General features: G+C 45.0%; 1 long non-coding RNA gene across 1 annotated transcript; it reads right to left on the reverse strand.

The window, feature by feature from the left end:
* Positions 1 to 678: 678 nt before the first annotated feature.
* On the reverse strand, positions 679 to 15,823 carry LOC129382217 (uncharacterized). Its single transcript, XR_008610311.2, has 2 exons — positions 15,470 to 15,823; positions 679 to 1,860 (listed from the first exon to the last, which is right to left on the reverse strand). It is a non-coding gene; the product is annotated as an uncharacterized lncRNA (long non-coding RNA).
* Positions 15,824 to 16,052: the final 229 nt, after the last annotated feature.

The following is a 16,052-nucleotide window of genomic DNA, read 5'->3' on the forward strand; positions in this document are numbered from 1 at the left end:
GACGTCCAAGACATCCAATTAGATGTACTTATTACATCTAATAGGTATCCAAAACATCCAATAGATATTTACTACATCTAATGGATATCCATATTAACCACACTTACGTCCATAGGACATCCATTGTACTATTTTTGGCCGTTTCTTTTATTCCTCATGCATGCATGCACGCACTGGGCCTCTTCAATTTGTTGTCCCAGACTGCTTGAGACGCTACTGCAGCCAGCGATTATTGGCATACGCAGCTTCTCGGACAGTCCTGGACTGTTTGGGACAACAAATCAAGTGCCACTATTACTAAGAGAGGAGAAACTCAAGTTGTCACCACCAGTCTTTTCTTATTGGTATCAACCGTTTGACAAGTACGTAATGATGTACACAATATTTGCAGTGAAATATAATGGCAGACTGCAGCTGTCTCATGAAAATAATGTGAACACTAAAAATGCAGCATAATGCCATCTCTTGGTTTCTGAAAGGCTCAATGAGCACTTAACACACGAACCAATACAATGATATCACTTATGCATAACAACTAAGCATAAACATACTCAAGGATAAATAGAATAAGACAGTAAAACAATGCTTGAAAAGGAACGCTTCTCTCATAAAAAAATGATTTCTTAGGTGAGCAACAGCACAGTGTTAGCTGCATTCTCTCCAGTAAAATAACACAGAGGGCACACTATGAGACTTTATTCTCATGAACAAAAACAAAACCAGAATTCACATATGGAAACATAAAATCACTATTTGGCTAGCCTTGTATTCAGCAAAAGACAAAAGAAATAGAAACAATGTAGTGAAACATAAATGAGAGCAACAGCTGAAGACCCAAAACAGCAATATATCCTATAGGAAAAACAATCTGAAAACCATCAATATGTTAGCAAAATGATAAATTATGTAAGAGAAGCAGGCAACCCCCTGCAGCAAAACGGGGCCAAATTAGCTTCTCCAGAAAGGAGAAATTATTTGGAACACAGCTGCTGCATAAAAAAAATAGTTTTAACATACTGTTCTTTCTTAGAAATGAAGACTGTTATAACAAGGAAGTATCTTAGTTTTTGCCTCATTTTTCTCGAATAAGTAAGCATGCAGTCCAAATACAACCATGGTATGCTCTATAAATTATTCGAGAAGAATAACTACATCATATTTCCATGCAAGTGAGACTACAGCCAATTCGTGTGTAGATTCATGGATCATAAGGAATGTCAATGTAATTGCAGTTAGTGGTTACCTGGTACCACAGCACACTTGGCATGCACTAGTCAACCAAGTGCAGTGGCACCAGGCCATACCATGCTGCCAAGAGTGCTGAGCCACTTGAATCAGTATCAAATCAGCCCTTTCCTTTTAAACTGTCTCAATGCTTTCCGTACACTCAGCCTGACACCAGGCAACAGGATTCTACATTTGTCACATTTTTGAAAACGTACAGCACTACTTATAATGCAATCAGGTGCCACGATAGGCCAAAGCACTGATTCAGCCGATGCTGGAGATGAGCTGCTACATCTGCATCTCCGTAGTGTTATCTGGTTGGTGTTCATACACCACGCCTCAACATAGCAACAGTGGTTAATTGCATTGGCCCCCGCAGCAGTACTACCAAGGAAACATGTTGCAGTGAGTGCTCATCTTAAGGTTGCCACTTCAAAGGGAACATTATTTTTGTACTCTGAAGATAGGTGTAGCCTTGTAGTTGTTACCGTGATTAGAAGTAAGACCACTACCAGTTTCAAAAGAGGAAGAAAATTTGTCAGCACTCCTAAAGGCACATAGTACGATGCTACACGGGGCTGGAGGGCGAATTGTACTTGGAAGACCACTCTCTTGCTGGCTGGCTTGAGCATCCTAAACATGAAAAAGGACAGAATCATTACAACTATGAAAACACATTGCTTATTACTTACGCTGCAATTAGATATTCACCCATGCTTGACTGTCACTATAACGACATGTGTGAAAGTGTCCAAGACATTCAGTGCCTTTCCTTGGCCGCGTTCGCATCAGGCTTTATCTTGACCAAATCAAGCATGGGCTTCCAGTTAAGGAACATTTATTAACTGAGGGGGGGAGGGGGTAAGACATACAAAGTAGCTCAAGACGCTTTGAGTAACCGGTTTTCAGCTCCTCTAAATTCAGTGACTAGGTTAAAATCCCAGAGTAGAAATATACAGCTATAGCATCTCCTTTATCATGGAAGCAGATCTGAGGCATCTGGTTAAATAGTACCACTGAATAAAATTTGTTCTTGCATGCAGTAGGGCACAGCAAAGCTTTATATAATGTGCAAAAAGATTGACTGTTCAAGAACACGTGAAAGTTTATGCCTTGTTCTTATACGCTATACACAGGAGCTAGGTAAACGTACAGAGGTGCAACAAAGAGTGCAAGAGATCACTTAGCTCTACAGACAGCCCTTATTACAAAAGACCTCCACCGGCAGACAGAACAAAAGCAATGCATGAACAGTGACTACCTGACAACATCGAGCACTACTATAGAAAACATGTGCCAGAACTACTGAAACCATTGTGCTGTTGTGTACAAAACCTGCAGACCACAAGAAGCACAGTGCTATCAGCGTCAAGTGAAACTTGAACAGCGGAGCGCATGGCCCAAGCGTAAGTGAAGGTATAGTGCGTGCCATCCAGTCATCACCATTGACAGCATAGAAATTCTAAATAAATACCCTAGAGGGAAATGTGGCGCTAGTGACTATGGGGGCTCTCATGAGCGTTGCCTCAACCTACATGGGAATGATGGGAAGTACAGGCTTCGGATTGACTTCAATCTTTAGACTAGTGGCATTTGCTTCCGGCGCAGTAAACAAAGCTATAATCAAATATTATTGCGTAAAATCTAATTTTATTTCAGCAGTATCTTATATAATGTACAACACGTTACATAAACTTTGTATGACTTTGAGATTGAAGCACTGTTTACTATGGGTTACCAACAGGGCACACCAGGGTATGCATTCTTGTGCGATTCTGTTCCCGATTTAATGCCAGAGAATAATTATTTATTTATTTTTACAACAGCAATAACAACCGTGCATGTACTTATATAAAAATACTCGCGAACTATTTATGGAAATAAATATGTTGCGCCCTTGAGAGGAATGCTACAAGTGTCATCTGCTACGACGCCTGCTCTCTGCAAACGTGATACTTTTCTCACAGACGACAGGCACTTGTGAACTCTCTTGCTCTTTCGAAAGGCTGCGTCGGCTGTCACGATTGCTAAACGTCTTCAAGTACTTTTAAGCACATCTGCTGCAGTGCTAGCTAGGACGCTTGTGGCCTCCTACGAGTATACTTCATTATATATTATATTGCCATACCGCTTCCAAAGCATTATAGCATGGCTTTGCATTTACCCATTTTGCGACACTAGACTACAGCCAAGAAGCAGCAACCTCTTCTACCACAAGTAAGTTTGTGTTCTCAAAGTCCTAAAACACGCATTTCAGTGAGCACATAAACGAGCAATGCATAATGAAGCCGTCAATAAAATTTGTTTCTCAAGCCACTAGAAGTACAACTGTATGTCTTGTATCAGTAGTGCGTTCTTTTTCCTATTCTGAAGTTTCATAAAGCACGTAATGCTATAGCACCAACCTAACACACTTGACCAAGGTCCAAACGGTCAAAACACATTCTTTCAACATTTACGATGCTGTCGCTTTCTCGTCAGGGCTTCGACATCACACTGCGACACAAACATCGGCCCAGCCGCTGGCCCAGCGCGCTATCGCCACTTCGAGCAACAGAACAAAAGCAGAGAGCTTTGCGCCGCACAATCCCACTGCGGGTTATAGCAATTGTGCCTGAAGCGAAACCAAAACTGCCAAAAAATACCTGTAGACTAGTTCGCCAGTCAACAGAATGCCAATCCGTAGTCTGTACTTCCCATCATTCCCATGATGGTTGAACGATCACAGCGCCAGATTTCCCTCTATAGCCGGATACAACTTTAGAAAAAAGGGGGCATTTACTCCTCTGAGGCGGAGGCACACTAGCATACACCAATGGGCGCACACTCTGGACTAACGTCATGAGCCGGACGGCCGCTGACCCCGCCGACAGAGAAGATGGCCACTCGCGCTTCGAACTGGGCGAGGTCGCATCAGCTGTGTGCTTCAGCCCCTCATCAAAGTGAATTCCAGAACTGTTTGTGATGGTCTATCATGCAGGAAATATTACTGCGAGCTTACGATGCGGCATTTGTGCCGCGTGCGTTTATTCTGAGCCGTGATCTGGTGAAGGAACATTGCAGTGAGCATCGCTGGCGCTGCGCTACGCTTTGCCTGAAAACAGGATCCCGCGGCGACCGCTACAAACACACATCCTGCATGTTTGTTCCATGTTGTTTTATTTCACTCCTGAGTGAAGTTACGACGAGAAAAGTTTTCCAAAGACTGGTGCCTAACTGTTAGTGGCGGGTGTGTTCGTGTACTGTGTCGCTGCGTTTTTCGTCGGACGGTGTGAAGTGATGGAGCAAATCCATTCACAGGAGAAATCAGAAAAGTGTGCGCGCATGAAACAAACCTACGAATGTCTCAACAGAAAATATTTGCAGAAGAAGCCTTCAACGCAAAGATTTGTCACCGTCAACTTAGCGTGAACAATCATTGTCAGCAGTGAGATAGCCGAGTGTCTAGCAACGGTGTTCGAGTGTTGTGTAGCACCGTCGATTGATCCACCAGTGCTCACTGCACGCGCAAGCTGTAGAATGCGTGCTGTGATACAGTCACGCATAAGGTGTGTTGCCAGCTCTCTATATGCTTTCCCACAACACAGCTCCGCGCTGCTTTTCGATTCTCGTGATATGTTGCAATTAAAAATTCCCAAGACAGTGTTAAGAGAATGGTAAAAAGAAAAACATACGAGAAGGTAGGCACAGCAGCTTGTGAACCCACTCCTAATACCTGTACCCGCGTCTGTTTGTAAACGCGTGTGTATGTTTTCTTGCATTTTGTCTAATTTTTTTTATTTTCCACATTTGTTGATATTTGAGATTTACTTAGTATACACGTTCTTGTGTGAATATGTGCCCGCTTCCATGCTTGTTTGCACTCTTATTTCTGTCCTTTTATTTTATATTAGCATTTGTTTTTGCTAGTTTTCTTTCAGCAAAGTCTTTTTAACTTTTTCATTGACCCATCTCATTCAAAGCACTGACTCCTGTAAACTGCAGGGCTGGCCCTTCCATCTCATTAAAGCCTTTCTCACTGGTCTACCTCGTCTTCTCAATCTGCCTTCTCGCTGTGTTTTCTGTCCTTGCTTTTTGTTGCCGCAATGTGATTAACCAACTTACTCAAAACAAATTTTGATCACTTATGAAGACAAAGGTTTACAGATACATTTTCTTAAAAGCGGCATGTGGGTTCCAGAGCAACTTTGCCTCTTACCTCTGCTCATGTTTATGCATCAGTGCACGCGGCAGCTCGCCAGAAGTGCACATGAAAGGGTGCCATATTGTGAAAAATTTTCCAAGCTTCCAGTCTTAGTAAATAGACGGTTTCAGTGCCCATCACATATGCTGGTACAAATTTTCAACACGAATAACATTGTGCAGTGCAGTGTCATTTCCTGTCTGACGCTTTTATCGTTACAAAGGCATTTTTCAGTGAATGGAGCCCAGCAAAGCAGTGCACTGAGAGCTTTTGTAACTTTCACCATTTATTACTTCACTAATGTCATTGTCTGAACCTGGCCGTCGCTATGCTAATGGCTTGTGAATTAAAAAATTGCCTCAATAAAACACATTCAACTTTACTCAGGATTTTTTACTACAAACAATGACAGCAGAGATATTCAGGGTGAATAATTGTGCTTACATTCGTGTTACTTGCCCAGTCAGATAAACAAATACAACAATGGCTACGGCATGACTGTGATATGAAGTGCAGACTGCAAACAGTGCCTTTCAAGTGTGCCCTCGACTACTGCTATTAATAGCTACCCAAACGAGTTTTCCAGGCCTCAGTTAGCTAATGATGTTTGATAATTGTTATCTTATTTGCATTACTTGCCTGAGCCAGATAAGCAAAATAAACAATGCAACAATGTGAACGTGCTTTTGCATGCAAGCTGCAAACAGTGGCTCTCACATTCGCATTGATTGCTGCCGTTTCACCAACAATGGCTACGGCATGACCGAGTTTTGATGTGCAGACTGCTACTGGTGCCTTTCAAGCATGCCCTCGGCTACTGCTATCCCGAATGAGCATTCTGGGCCTTACTAAGCTGATGATGTTTTATAACTGTTCTCTTATTTGCATTATTTACCTGAGCCAGATAACCAAAATAAGCAATGCAACCAGATAAATGTGCTTTGGCATGCAGGCTGCTAACAGTGGCTGTCAATTTCGCATTGACTACTGCTTTTTCATGTCAAACTGGAAAGTGGCTGCTCGAATGAGCATTTTGGGCCCCACATTGTTATTCAGGGTTAATAATTGTATTTGCATTTGAACACGTTTCCATGCCAGTACTTATATTGAGCACGATCTGTGCAGGACGCTGCTTTTTCAGAATTGAGCTTCCATTAAAAGGAATATGTCACCAAATGAACTGCTTATTTATTTGAGAGGTCATGGGAGGATGGTTGGTAGCTGCAAACTCACCGGCAAAGTTTTGGTAGCCCTAATAAGGGCTGTTCTTTTGTTAATAAGATACTGTTATGCTTCATCGAGTGGCTCAATGCTGGACAGCTTGCAGTCGGAGTTGCTTTCTTCACTGTCATCTTCACCCACTTGGATGATAATGGGTTGGATGCGGTCACTTCCAGACGTATCAAGCCTGACCTTTACGTCCAGGTCCATCACGTGGTGAATGTTCTTCCTCCAGTCTTCTGCCTTTACGTGCTTGATTTTTTCCCTGAAGATGTCTTCGACCGTGGACAGCTTGAAGTCTCTGTTGTCCGCAGCGATGCCATTTTTCAACTTTGCTCACACAAGCTCGATAGGATTAAATTTGCAGGGGTACGGTGGGAGCCTGAGTATTATGCAACCCCCCCTTTCAGCTGCATTGTCTACGATGTGGCTCAGAAAGTGTGGCTTTACAGATGCTACCAACTCAAACAGCAGATTTTTCACCATCCTTTCGCTGTAGGTGATGCTTTTGCTTTTGACCCACTCCTGTATATTTCCTCCTTCCAAGCTGTCGCCTGCAATTTCTCTTCTCGTCGGGTATGGTAAGGTGCATTGCCCAAAACAACAACGCTACCAGCTGGCAAGTTCTGCAGGATGTCATTAAACCATCCCTTGTAGTGATTGCCGTCTATTTCTTTGAGGTAGTCGCCTGTTTTTTGCCTCGGAATACATCAAAGCAGCCGTCGACGGGGGGGCTTATGGGGCTTCACCCCCCCCCCCCCCCCCAAATTTTTTCGTGCTGCGATGTACCGCTGACCAAACAACCCCTGGCGCAGGAAATCATGATGGTTTTTGTCTAGAATGTGTTTTTTACGCTCGAAAAGACATTTCAGCGCGAAGATTGTGAACTTGGGCTGGATTTCGTGTGGCAACGCCCATGCACCTGGAGTCGCATAATGCAAAGATCCCCATCCGAGCACAAAATTTCGAGGGCGTTTTGATGGCAAGCGGGCTCGTCACGGCATCTCGCAGAGGCCGCAGTATCTACGGACCGCATGGATTTCAATTCCGAAACTTTATGGGTATAAAGATAACACAAACGTTTGATGTGAAAGGTGCACTGACATTTCCAAAGCCGTGCTTAACATTTTCAATTCCGCATCTTGGCGAGGTTAATGTTCTTTGAAACATTTGACTCCAAAGCTGCAATGACATTTCTAAAGTCGTTCATCAGACCTTACAACAAGACAAGCCAAATCAACACACTATCAGACAAGTTGACAAAGCACGCAGCGAGGTCCGATGAAACGAACCATTGTGACGATTCATTTGTGCCATCATGTCACAGAAAAGAATATCAACATGTTTTTCACCTGCGCCAAAGCATCCATGTCAAGATGCTAAAGCCAGCAAAGGTAACTACGCTCTTATTTATTCTTTCTACTTTGACTTTTATTCGCGAGGACACATTGAGTCTCCTCAATTTTCTTGTTCTTGCTACCCGCGGCCTGCCAGAGCCAGCCTGAGGTCATCCGCTTTTCACGTGTTGCCCTGACAACCGCGCGGCACACTTTGGAGCGTGTTCATTTTTCTCTGGCCGAGTGGATTTTGGCCTCACAGTTTTGGATGCTTACTGGCAAGCAAACGACAAAAAGAAGGAATGGTCGCTCGCCGCCACCATTGTGGGGAATCGACAGATTGCAACGCGTTCACTTGAGGGCGCCAGCATCATTTCAATGTTATCGCAACGTCTGCTGAAAGTATTTTATCTTGCCAGTGTAGGGTAATGAGCAGCATGCATATGGTTCTCTGTGGACCAAGCGTCTCACGTTTGCTTCGATATTCCTTGGGTAGCTTCATTAGGCGCCCCAAGTATGCATTCGATTGTGGCCAACATGCGTTCCTTTGCATTTCTTCATTTCGATGCCCCCGCCCCACACACACACATACAAAAGATGTTGCGGCGGAGCGAATTGATGCATGGTGAAAGTTCGATTTTGTTACTTCTTTTGCGAAAAGTAATGGGCCACGGGACTCGTAGTTGCTGGATACTCTTATTGTATTATTGCAATTATATGGACACTCAAGGCGCATACCTGTCGTCGCCGTGATGTTCCATATAAAGTCCAAGGGCGATAAGATTGTCAGCGCCCGCCGCATGCTGTATGTGCGAGTAAAAGCGCAGGGGGAGGGGGCGGGTGGCCCAACAATGGTGGGTCAGTCATGTGTGCGCAACAGAGAAAAGCAGGGAGGCATCGGCATTCATCACGCCGCCTTCCATCGCGCGCAATGCATCGGGGGAGCGTGTGGGCGGGCTTCAGGATTCTCTGATAGAAAATTATGGGGTTTTACATACCAGAACCACTTTCTGATTACGAGGCACGCCGCAGTGGAGGACTCCGGAAATTTCGACTAGCTGGGGTTCTTTAACGTGCACCTAACTCTAAGTACACGGGTGTTTTCGCATTTCGCCCCAATCGAAATGCGGCGGCCGGGATTCGACCCCGCGACCTCGTTCTCAGCAGCCCAACACCACAGCCACTGGGCAACTACGCCGGGTCTTCTGTGATCTGTGAATCTGTGATTGCGCAACATGTTTATTTGCCTTGTTTGACACATCATACAGTGTGTTTTAGCTAACTTTAGCCAGAGTTTAAAAATATGCCGATGCACTCTAAGACGACGCGACCAAATGCATGTTGCTCACTCTGGTATGCAGTGTGTCAGTTGCCAGCCTGCTCCTCGCTTTCCCTTTTCTGTTAATTGTATATATGTGTTCAAAACAAATGCAGTGTTTCACGCTATATTTGTATTTTGTTTAATGAGATAATTAGTAAAGATTAATTATCTTCTGAAGCAACGAAGCTAGGAAAAAAATTCCAATGAAGAGTTGCAGAGCGGTTTGCAAAACGCCCAAATAAACAATTTCTTTCTATTTATTAAGTATTAGTGTTTTTCAGCTCACTGCGGATGCCCACGAAATAAAAAAAAACCCAACGTGACATGCCCGCTCGCGCGTCGTGATTGCACTGCTCCCAAGCGTTCCGTGCACAAACAGCCATAGGTGCGCTGCCACTTATAGAGTGACAGGGCAGCGACGCAAGCATTGGCTGTTCGATTTAACCTAGCAACTGTTATCTCCTGTGCTGCGTAAAGCGACTGACGGATGTGGTGGCGATGGTAGTTCTAGACAGCGATACTCACATTATCGTGCATCGGCTGTTTAAGCGCGACCAATTTCGTGACGCCTTTTTTGAACGAGGAAAGGAAAAGGCAGACATGATGCTTGCTCTAGGAGGTGCAGGCAGATAGAGACGGCAGGTTGCAAGAATATTTCGAAGCTGGCACCCGGGTACGCGACCGAGCCCGATGACAATATTCAACACCTACGAGCTGCTCAAGCAAGCTGTCAGCTTCACAAGAAAGAGGCAGAGAGCTTCGCTCATAAATAATGAGGTTCGCTCCAACGTTTTGTCTTTCATGGTGGCTAATCCACACGATAGCACGTGCAGCGTGAGCGCACAGCTCGGTGTGTGCAACTCAACTGTCTGAATGATTTTGAAAACAGCTGGACTGCACCCTTATCTCCTGCAGTTGAATCAATGCCTGGAGGCAAGGGATCTCCAAAAGATACTCGATTTTGCGAATTGGAGTTTGATTCAGGAGGATCAGGATTCTGACTTTCTCAACCAAGGTTTCCGGACTAACAAGGCGAATTTTTCCCGAAATCGCCAAGTAAATATCCACAACGCACACTATTGCAGTGAGCAAAATCCCCACTGGCTAGGAACATCCCGCCACCAATATCTGTGGTCTTTTAAAGTTTGGTGCAGAATATATGACAGCACAGTCATTGGCCCAAAGTTTTTTAACGATACTCTGACAAGCAAGAGGCATGTAAGCGAGTTCCTCAAAGGGCCGGTTGAAGACTTCTGCTGCCCAGCTTGACGCATTGTGGTATCAGTGCAATGGGGCCCCAGCCCAAAGCTGCAGTCGAGCACGGGCATAGCTTGATGTTACCTTCTCAGGGCAATGAATAGGGAGAAACGGGCCCGTCCTGTAGACGGCAAGGTCATCCGGCCTCAACCCTCTTGATTTTGTCTTGTGGGGCTATATTAAGGATCACATATACACGACGGAAACAACTCCGGAAGCCTTACAGGAGAATATAACTGAAGTCTGTCACAGCATTTCACCAACAGTACTCAAGGCAGCGACAGCAAGCTTTGTCAGAAGACCTCAGTGTTGTATCGCTGCAGAAGGTGACCTCTTCGAGCGCTTGAAAAATAAACGTAAATTCAGTGAAAGACCAGCATCTGGTCCATTAGGATACTCTTATTCTACCATTTCCAGCCTTCTAACTTTTCTTATTTAGGAATGTTCAATTTGCTTACAGCTATCGCGAAATGACTGACCTGTTAGTTCCGGCAGCACAAGCGATAACTGCTGTGTCTGCATAACGCTGTAACAAACTTTCGCGAGAGGAGCACATTGCTGGCGTAAATGGCACAGCCAAATCCTACATCTCTGCCCTGTCGCCTTTTAAGCGGCAGCGCGCCTATGGCTGCTTGTGCGCGGAACGTTGGCGAGCAGTGCAACCACGACGCGCAAGCGGGCATGTCACTTGGCGTTTTGCATTTCGCAGGCATCATCAGTAAGCTGAAACACTAATACTTAATAGATATATAGAAAGACAGAAACTGTTTATTTGGATGTTTTGGAAACCGCTCTGCAATTTTCTAATTATAATTTTTTCCTAGCTTCGTTACATTATAAGTTGGCTTATTAATTTTGACTAAATATCTAATTAAGCAAAATACAAAATATAGTGCGACACACTACGTACAAAAGTGAGCAACATGCACTTGGTCGTGTCGTCTTACAGTGTATCGGCATATGTTTTCTCTGGCTCAAGTTAGCTGAAACACCCTGTATACAGTGCCTTTTGGTTAGATACGTAGATTTATTGGATACTTATACGTCTATTTAGATATCTTCTTGCAAGGTTTTGTGGAGACATGCAATGAACTTTGTTTGTAGAGACACTTTTGTGCTTTTTATCAAGCTTTATCTTCATATTTGTGTATTCCACTGTACTTTGCATTTTTGATGTATATTTTGCAGAACTGCTGCTTCTTATATGTGATCTCTGTTGCGCCTACAATTTCGGTGCAATTACAATACACGACCGGTCACAGCTGCTCCTGTGCAGCATATTGGAACAAAGGACAGCGTCACTGAGATTTTTCCCTGGCCGTTCCATATGTGCAAAAATGTAAACAAGTTTCTTGAATGACAAAGTTTCATTAAAATATTCGTCCTCAACTTGTTCATTTTACAGTCTTTACATTTATGATATCAGCAGTATGCACTGCTTCGCTGGTTCCGCACCGATATAGTTCCAAAGTTCGTGTGATATTTTCTTTCTTATTTAACAGACAAAGAACATGGAAGCATTGATATCCGTAAGTTATGGCACAATTTTTGGGACATAAGAATATATTCTTTAACGAAAAAATACATATTTTACTTGTCTTGACATTGCGTAGCACCCCAGAATTCGTTTGCAGCATCTTTGACAATGACAATGCAGTTTTATTCATGTATTTGATCCCTCGTCAAATTTTGTGAGGAGGCCGAGCTTATCACCAGCTCATTGAAGCAGGTGATAACTGTGTAAGTGTTGCATCCATATCACTATCACGCAAAGAATTAACGGCTTTGCCTGAACGCGAATGAGCACTGAGAAACTGATTGCGCTACTAGTATAAATCAGTGGCGTTTTTTTCCGTATTAAACATTGTTGGAAGTGGTACCCTGTGTGTGTGTGTTCCTTCTTCGTCCACCGTCGTTTTAGCGCCTTCACTTCAGAGCATGCTCCGTGAGACGTAACGCTGGAAGCAGAAGGAATCGGCGATGCCGATCCGCAGAGACCTAGCTCTGCCTCGAAAAAGTGTCACTGTCGTTACTTCTGCGTTGTGGGCTGCTATGAACAAGTAGGCCTGAATCCCAACATCAGATTCTACCATTTTCCTTCAAAGCCTCACGAAGCGGAGCATCGGGCGCACTGGATGGCCGCAGTTCGTCGTGCTGGGTAGGCGAAACTTTTCACCATGCTGACTGCTTCGCCTGTCTTGAAGCTTGCTTGATTATTTGCGTTCTAAAGTTCGGTCTTTTGCAGCAGCAGCAGGCATGGCTGGTGACTCACGATTCGAGACCCGGCCACAGTGACTGGTGCGAAGTGGTGAAGTGACCTGGTGTGTGTGCAAACAACCACAAATGATCGCGCTGATTCGTTGAAATCCTTGACCTCAAGCCAGCACGTTGAGGCAGCGCAGCAAGGTAGCATTGATTGCAGCACATCGATGTTGAAGTGCTGTCATTAAAAGCTACATCAGGCGAGCAGCGCGATTCGTACGTACGTTACTGCGAGCTCATATGCATTGCATCAGTTATTTATCAGTTGCTAAAGGGACAGATGGCTGCTACTACAGTGCAGGCATGTAGAAAGACCGCTGCCGTCGCGGCGCGTACGATCGTGCGCTTGAGCAGTTCTGTACACATGTCTGCTTATAGCTGCTGCGAGTTCATTTATAGCAAGCATTTCCTCGCGTTTGTGCGCCTAAATCTAGCAGCGTGCAAACCTTACCTGAAGTCCAACTTCGTACGCAACTCGCTTCACTTGCGACTGATACTGCGCTAAAACTTCGCCGCTTATTTCTTGAACGGCGCACACGCATTCGGCGTTGCATAATTTATTGCCCTTACGCAGAATGCCACCCCTGAAAAAATATTCGGCGCCCGATATTCACTGCAAGCCGTGGTAGGGTGGCTAGAAGGGGCTAGCCACCCCAGCCGTGGTACAACACAACCGAGCTTGGTACTACCCAGTTCAGGACAGAGGGCGCTTTTTAGCACCATTTTCGAAACCATTTATGATAACTCAAAGGGAAGCTCATTACTTTTTGAAGCGAGATCGGGATGCCTTAGAACACGCACCTATAAAGCGAGATATAAGAAGGAAGAAGAAGCATGTGCTTGCTGCGGTAAAGCTAGGGAAACGATGGAGCATATTTTATTAGAATGTGAAGACGCCTACCCAGCGGTCGATTTAGGCACCACTGTCCTCCTTGAAGCCCTTGGGTTCAGCGGGAGCAGTGGTAAAGCAAACAGGTCCGCAATAGACATTAGTAAGAGGCGATTGGAGAATAGGTGGAAGAAAAGTAGGGAAACGACAAATGACGGAGACATACAAAAGCACAGTTCGCAATAAGGGATCAGAAAGTTTGGATGTGGTAGTTCAGTGTGTTTTTTTTTTCTTTTTTCATGGGTTAACCTAGGTAGGATATTAGGCAGCATAGTAGCAAGAGCTTGGTGGCGCAACCCACCGCCCCATTCCAAAGGGGACGCTCATAACATCCATCCATCCATCCTTCGCAGCGCCCCCTGGGCAATGCAAGAGCCCATAGAGTTTCTCACTATAACACCTAGAAGGTAATCTGGCGCCACCGTCTATGGGAGTTTCTTAAGGGGGCACCGTGCCGTCATGGCAATGACGGTATATGTGTCTGCGAGGCTCGTGTTGGCTGGTGTTGTAAGAGGCTTCGTCTAAAACGTGGATAAGGCTACGCAAATAACGCGTTCTCAAAGTAAAATCTTCATAAAATGTTTCCATTCACGCATATTACGTCTTTACTCACCCACGATGCATGACCAAGCGAAGAAAAGCAAGAGCAGAGGACCAACTGTTTCAAAGCGAGCGCGAACCTTGTCGTCTGTCTTCCAACTTTAGCGGCCCGCTGATACTTTTTACGTAACATGTAGTCGTACACACAATAACAAGTTCTCATAGTTAAACAAAACATGTTTTCGCGTAATAATAAAGCTAAAACAGCTTTTCACGTGCTGTTCTAGTAGAAAATGAATCATTGTGACAGACGGAACGGTACTTGCCAAGCGCGTCTTCAAGGTGTCCTGTCTCTACGAGAACGATGCCAATCCGAATCCACAATATAACGGCATTCCCATGCATACCACAGAGCAGCAGCGCCAGATTTCTCTCTAGATAATGTAGTGAGAAACTCTATGCAAGAGCCCCACCAGTTCTACTAGTAGTGAACTCTATGATTGACAGGAACGCACATCCGGTTTGGCCGCACCGCGCGATGTTTTCGCTTCTGTTCTGGTTCTTACATTTGAAATGGAGAAAAAATGAAAGAGAAGCTAAAATATTGCAGTTCGCGGCGAGTATTGTCGCGCAATTCGCCGAAACCTTAAGTGCCATCGGTGCGAACGGCGCGAACAGCGGTGCGCGTAGTGTGCCACATTCATTCTTTCAATCAGCAAGTTTGCACAACTCGGTATCGCTGGCAGCCGCGACGGTGGCCGGCGTGGGCGTGCCGAGCGCGTTTAACCGTTGGTTTGACTCCCAAACGAGCGCCGTGCGGCCAAATCGGATGTGCGCGCTTGTCAATGGTGATGACTGGACGGCGCGCACTACGCCTTCACTTATGCTTGGGCCACGCGCTCCGCTGTTCACGTTTCATTTGACGCTGATAGCACAAGAAAGACCAAGACGAATATGAGAAGCTGAACTGAAACACGGGACAAAGGGAGAAAGACAAGAACATCGCTTGTCTATCGCCGTTTGTTTCGGGTTCCAGTTCAACTGTTGCAAACTCGTCTTAGCTACGCACCAATTGGCTCAGTTTAATACTATTCCGACAACACTGCCGACATCCCTTGAAGGGTACTGCCGAAACTGCTGTGCATTTGCGTTGTGCATAAGCTCTTCGGCCCATGCTAAGCACTCATTACCAGCATAAAAGAGAAGAAAGCAAAAGCAAACTGCCGACATACCTTGAAAAACATAAGCCTACTGACGATCGGACACCACTGCAGACATGGCGAGAATAAGAAATGAAGTGTCACAGCATCAGCACTGCAACCTAAGAGTGGCTCGTTGTGAGAACGGAAAAGCTGTCGCTATCTTACCATCTTCCGCAGTCCTTCAGGGAGCACCAGAGCACGGTTTTTCGCGCCGGAACTCTACCGAAACACGACAAGCTGGCACATGCCAGCACACGCTTGGTTGATGGCTGCGCTTGTCGTGACGTATGACGGGCACGCGACTGTGAGAATAATTGATAATTGGACAATAATGCTACGCAAAATCTCTTTAAATAATTTCACTTTTATAACGTCTTTAAACATCATTTTTCATTTAGTGCGACGTTTATGGCGTGCTTCCGGCTCCTTGCGTTCGACACACATGGCCTCCGAGACGAGGTGTCAAGTATCGGAGGCCACGCAGTAACTTGCCCACGTGAGGGTTGTCGCAGTTTTAAAACGTTTGGTGGTGCTTAATAAAAGTGGAGTCCCTTCATATCATTTCTATGCGCTTTTTTCTGCTATAAATACTGGAACTTTTCCAAAGTCGGAA

The sequence above is a fragment of the Dermacentor andersoni genome, chromosome 6 (assembly GCF_023375885.2).
Source record: "Dermacentor andersoni chromosome 6, qqDerAnde1_hic_scaffold, whole genome shotgun sequence".
In the NCBI taxonomy this organism is placed as follows: domain Eukaryota; kingdom Metazoa; phylum Arthropoda; class Arachnida; order Ixodida; family Ixodidae; genus Dermacentor; species Dermacentor andersoni.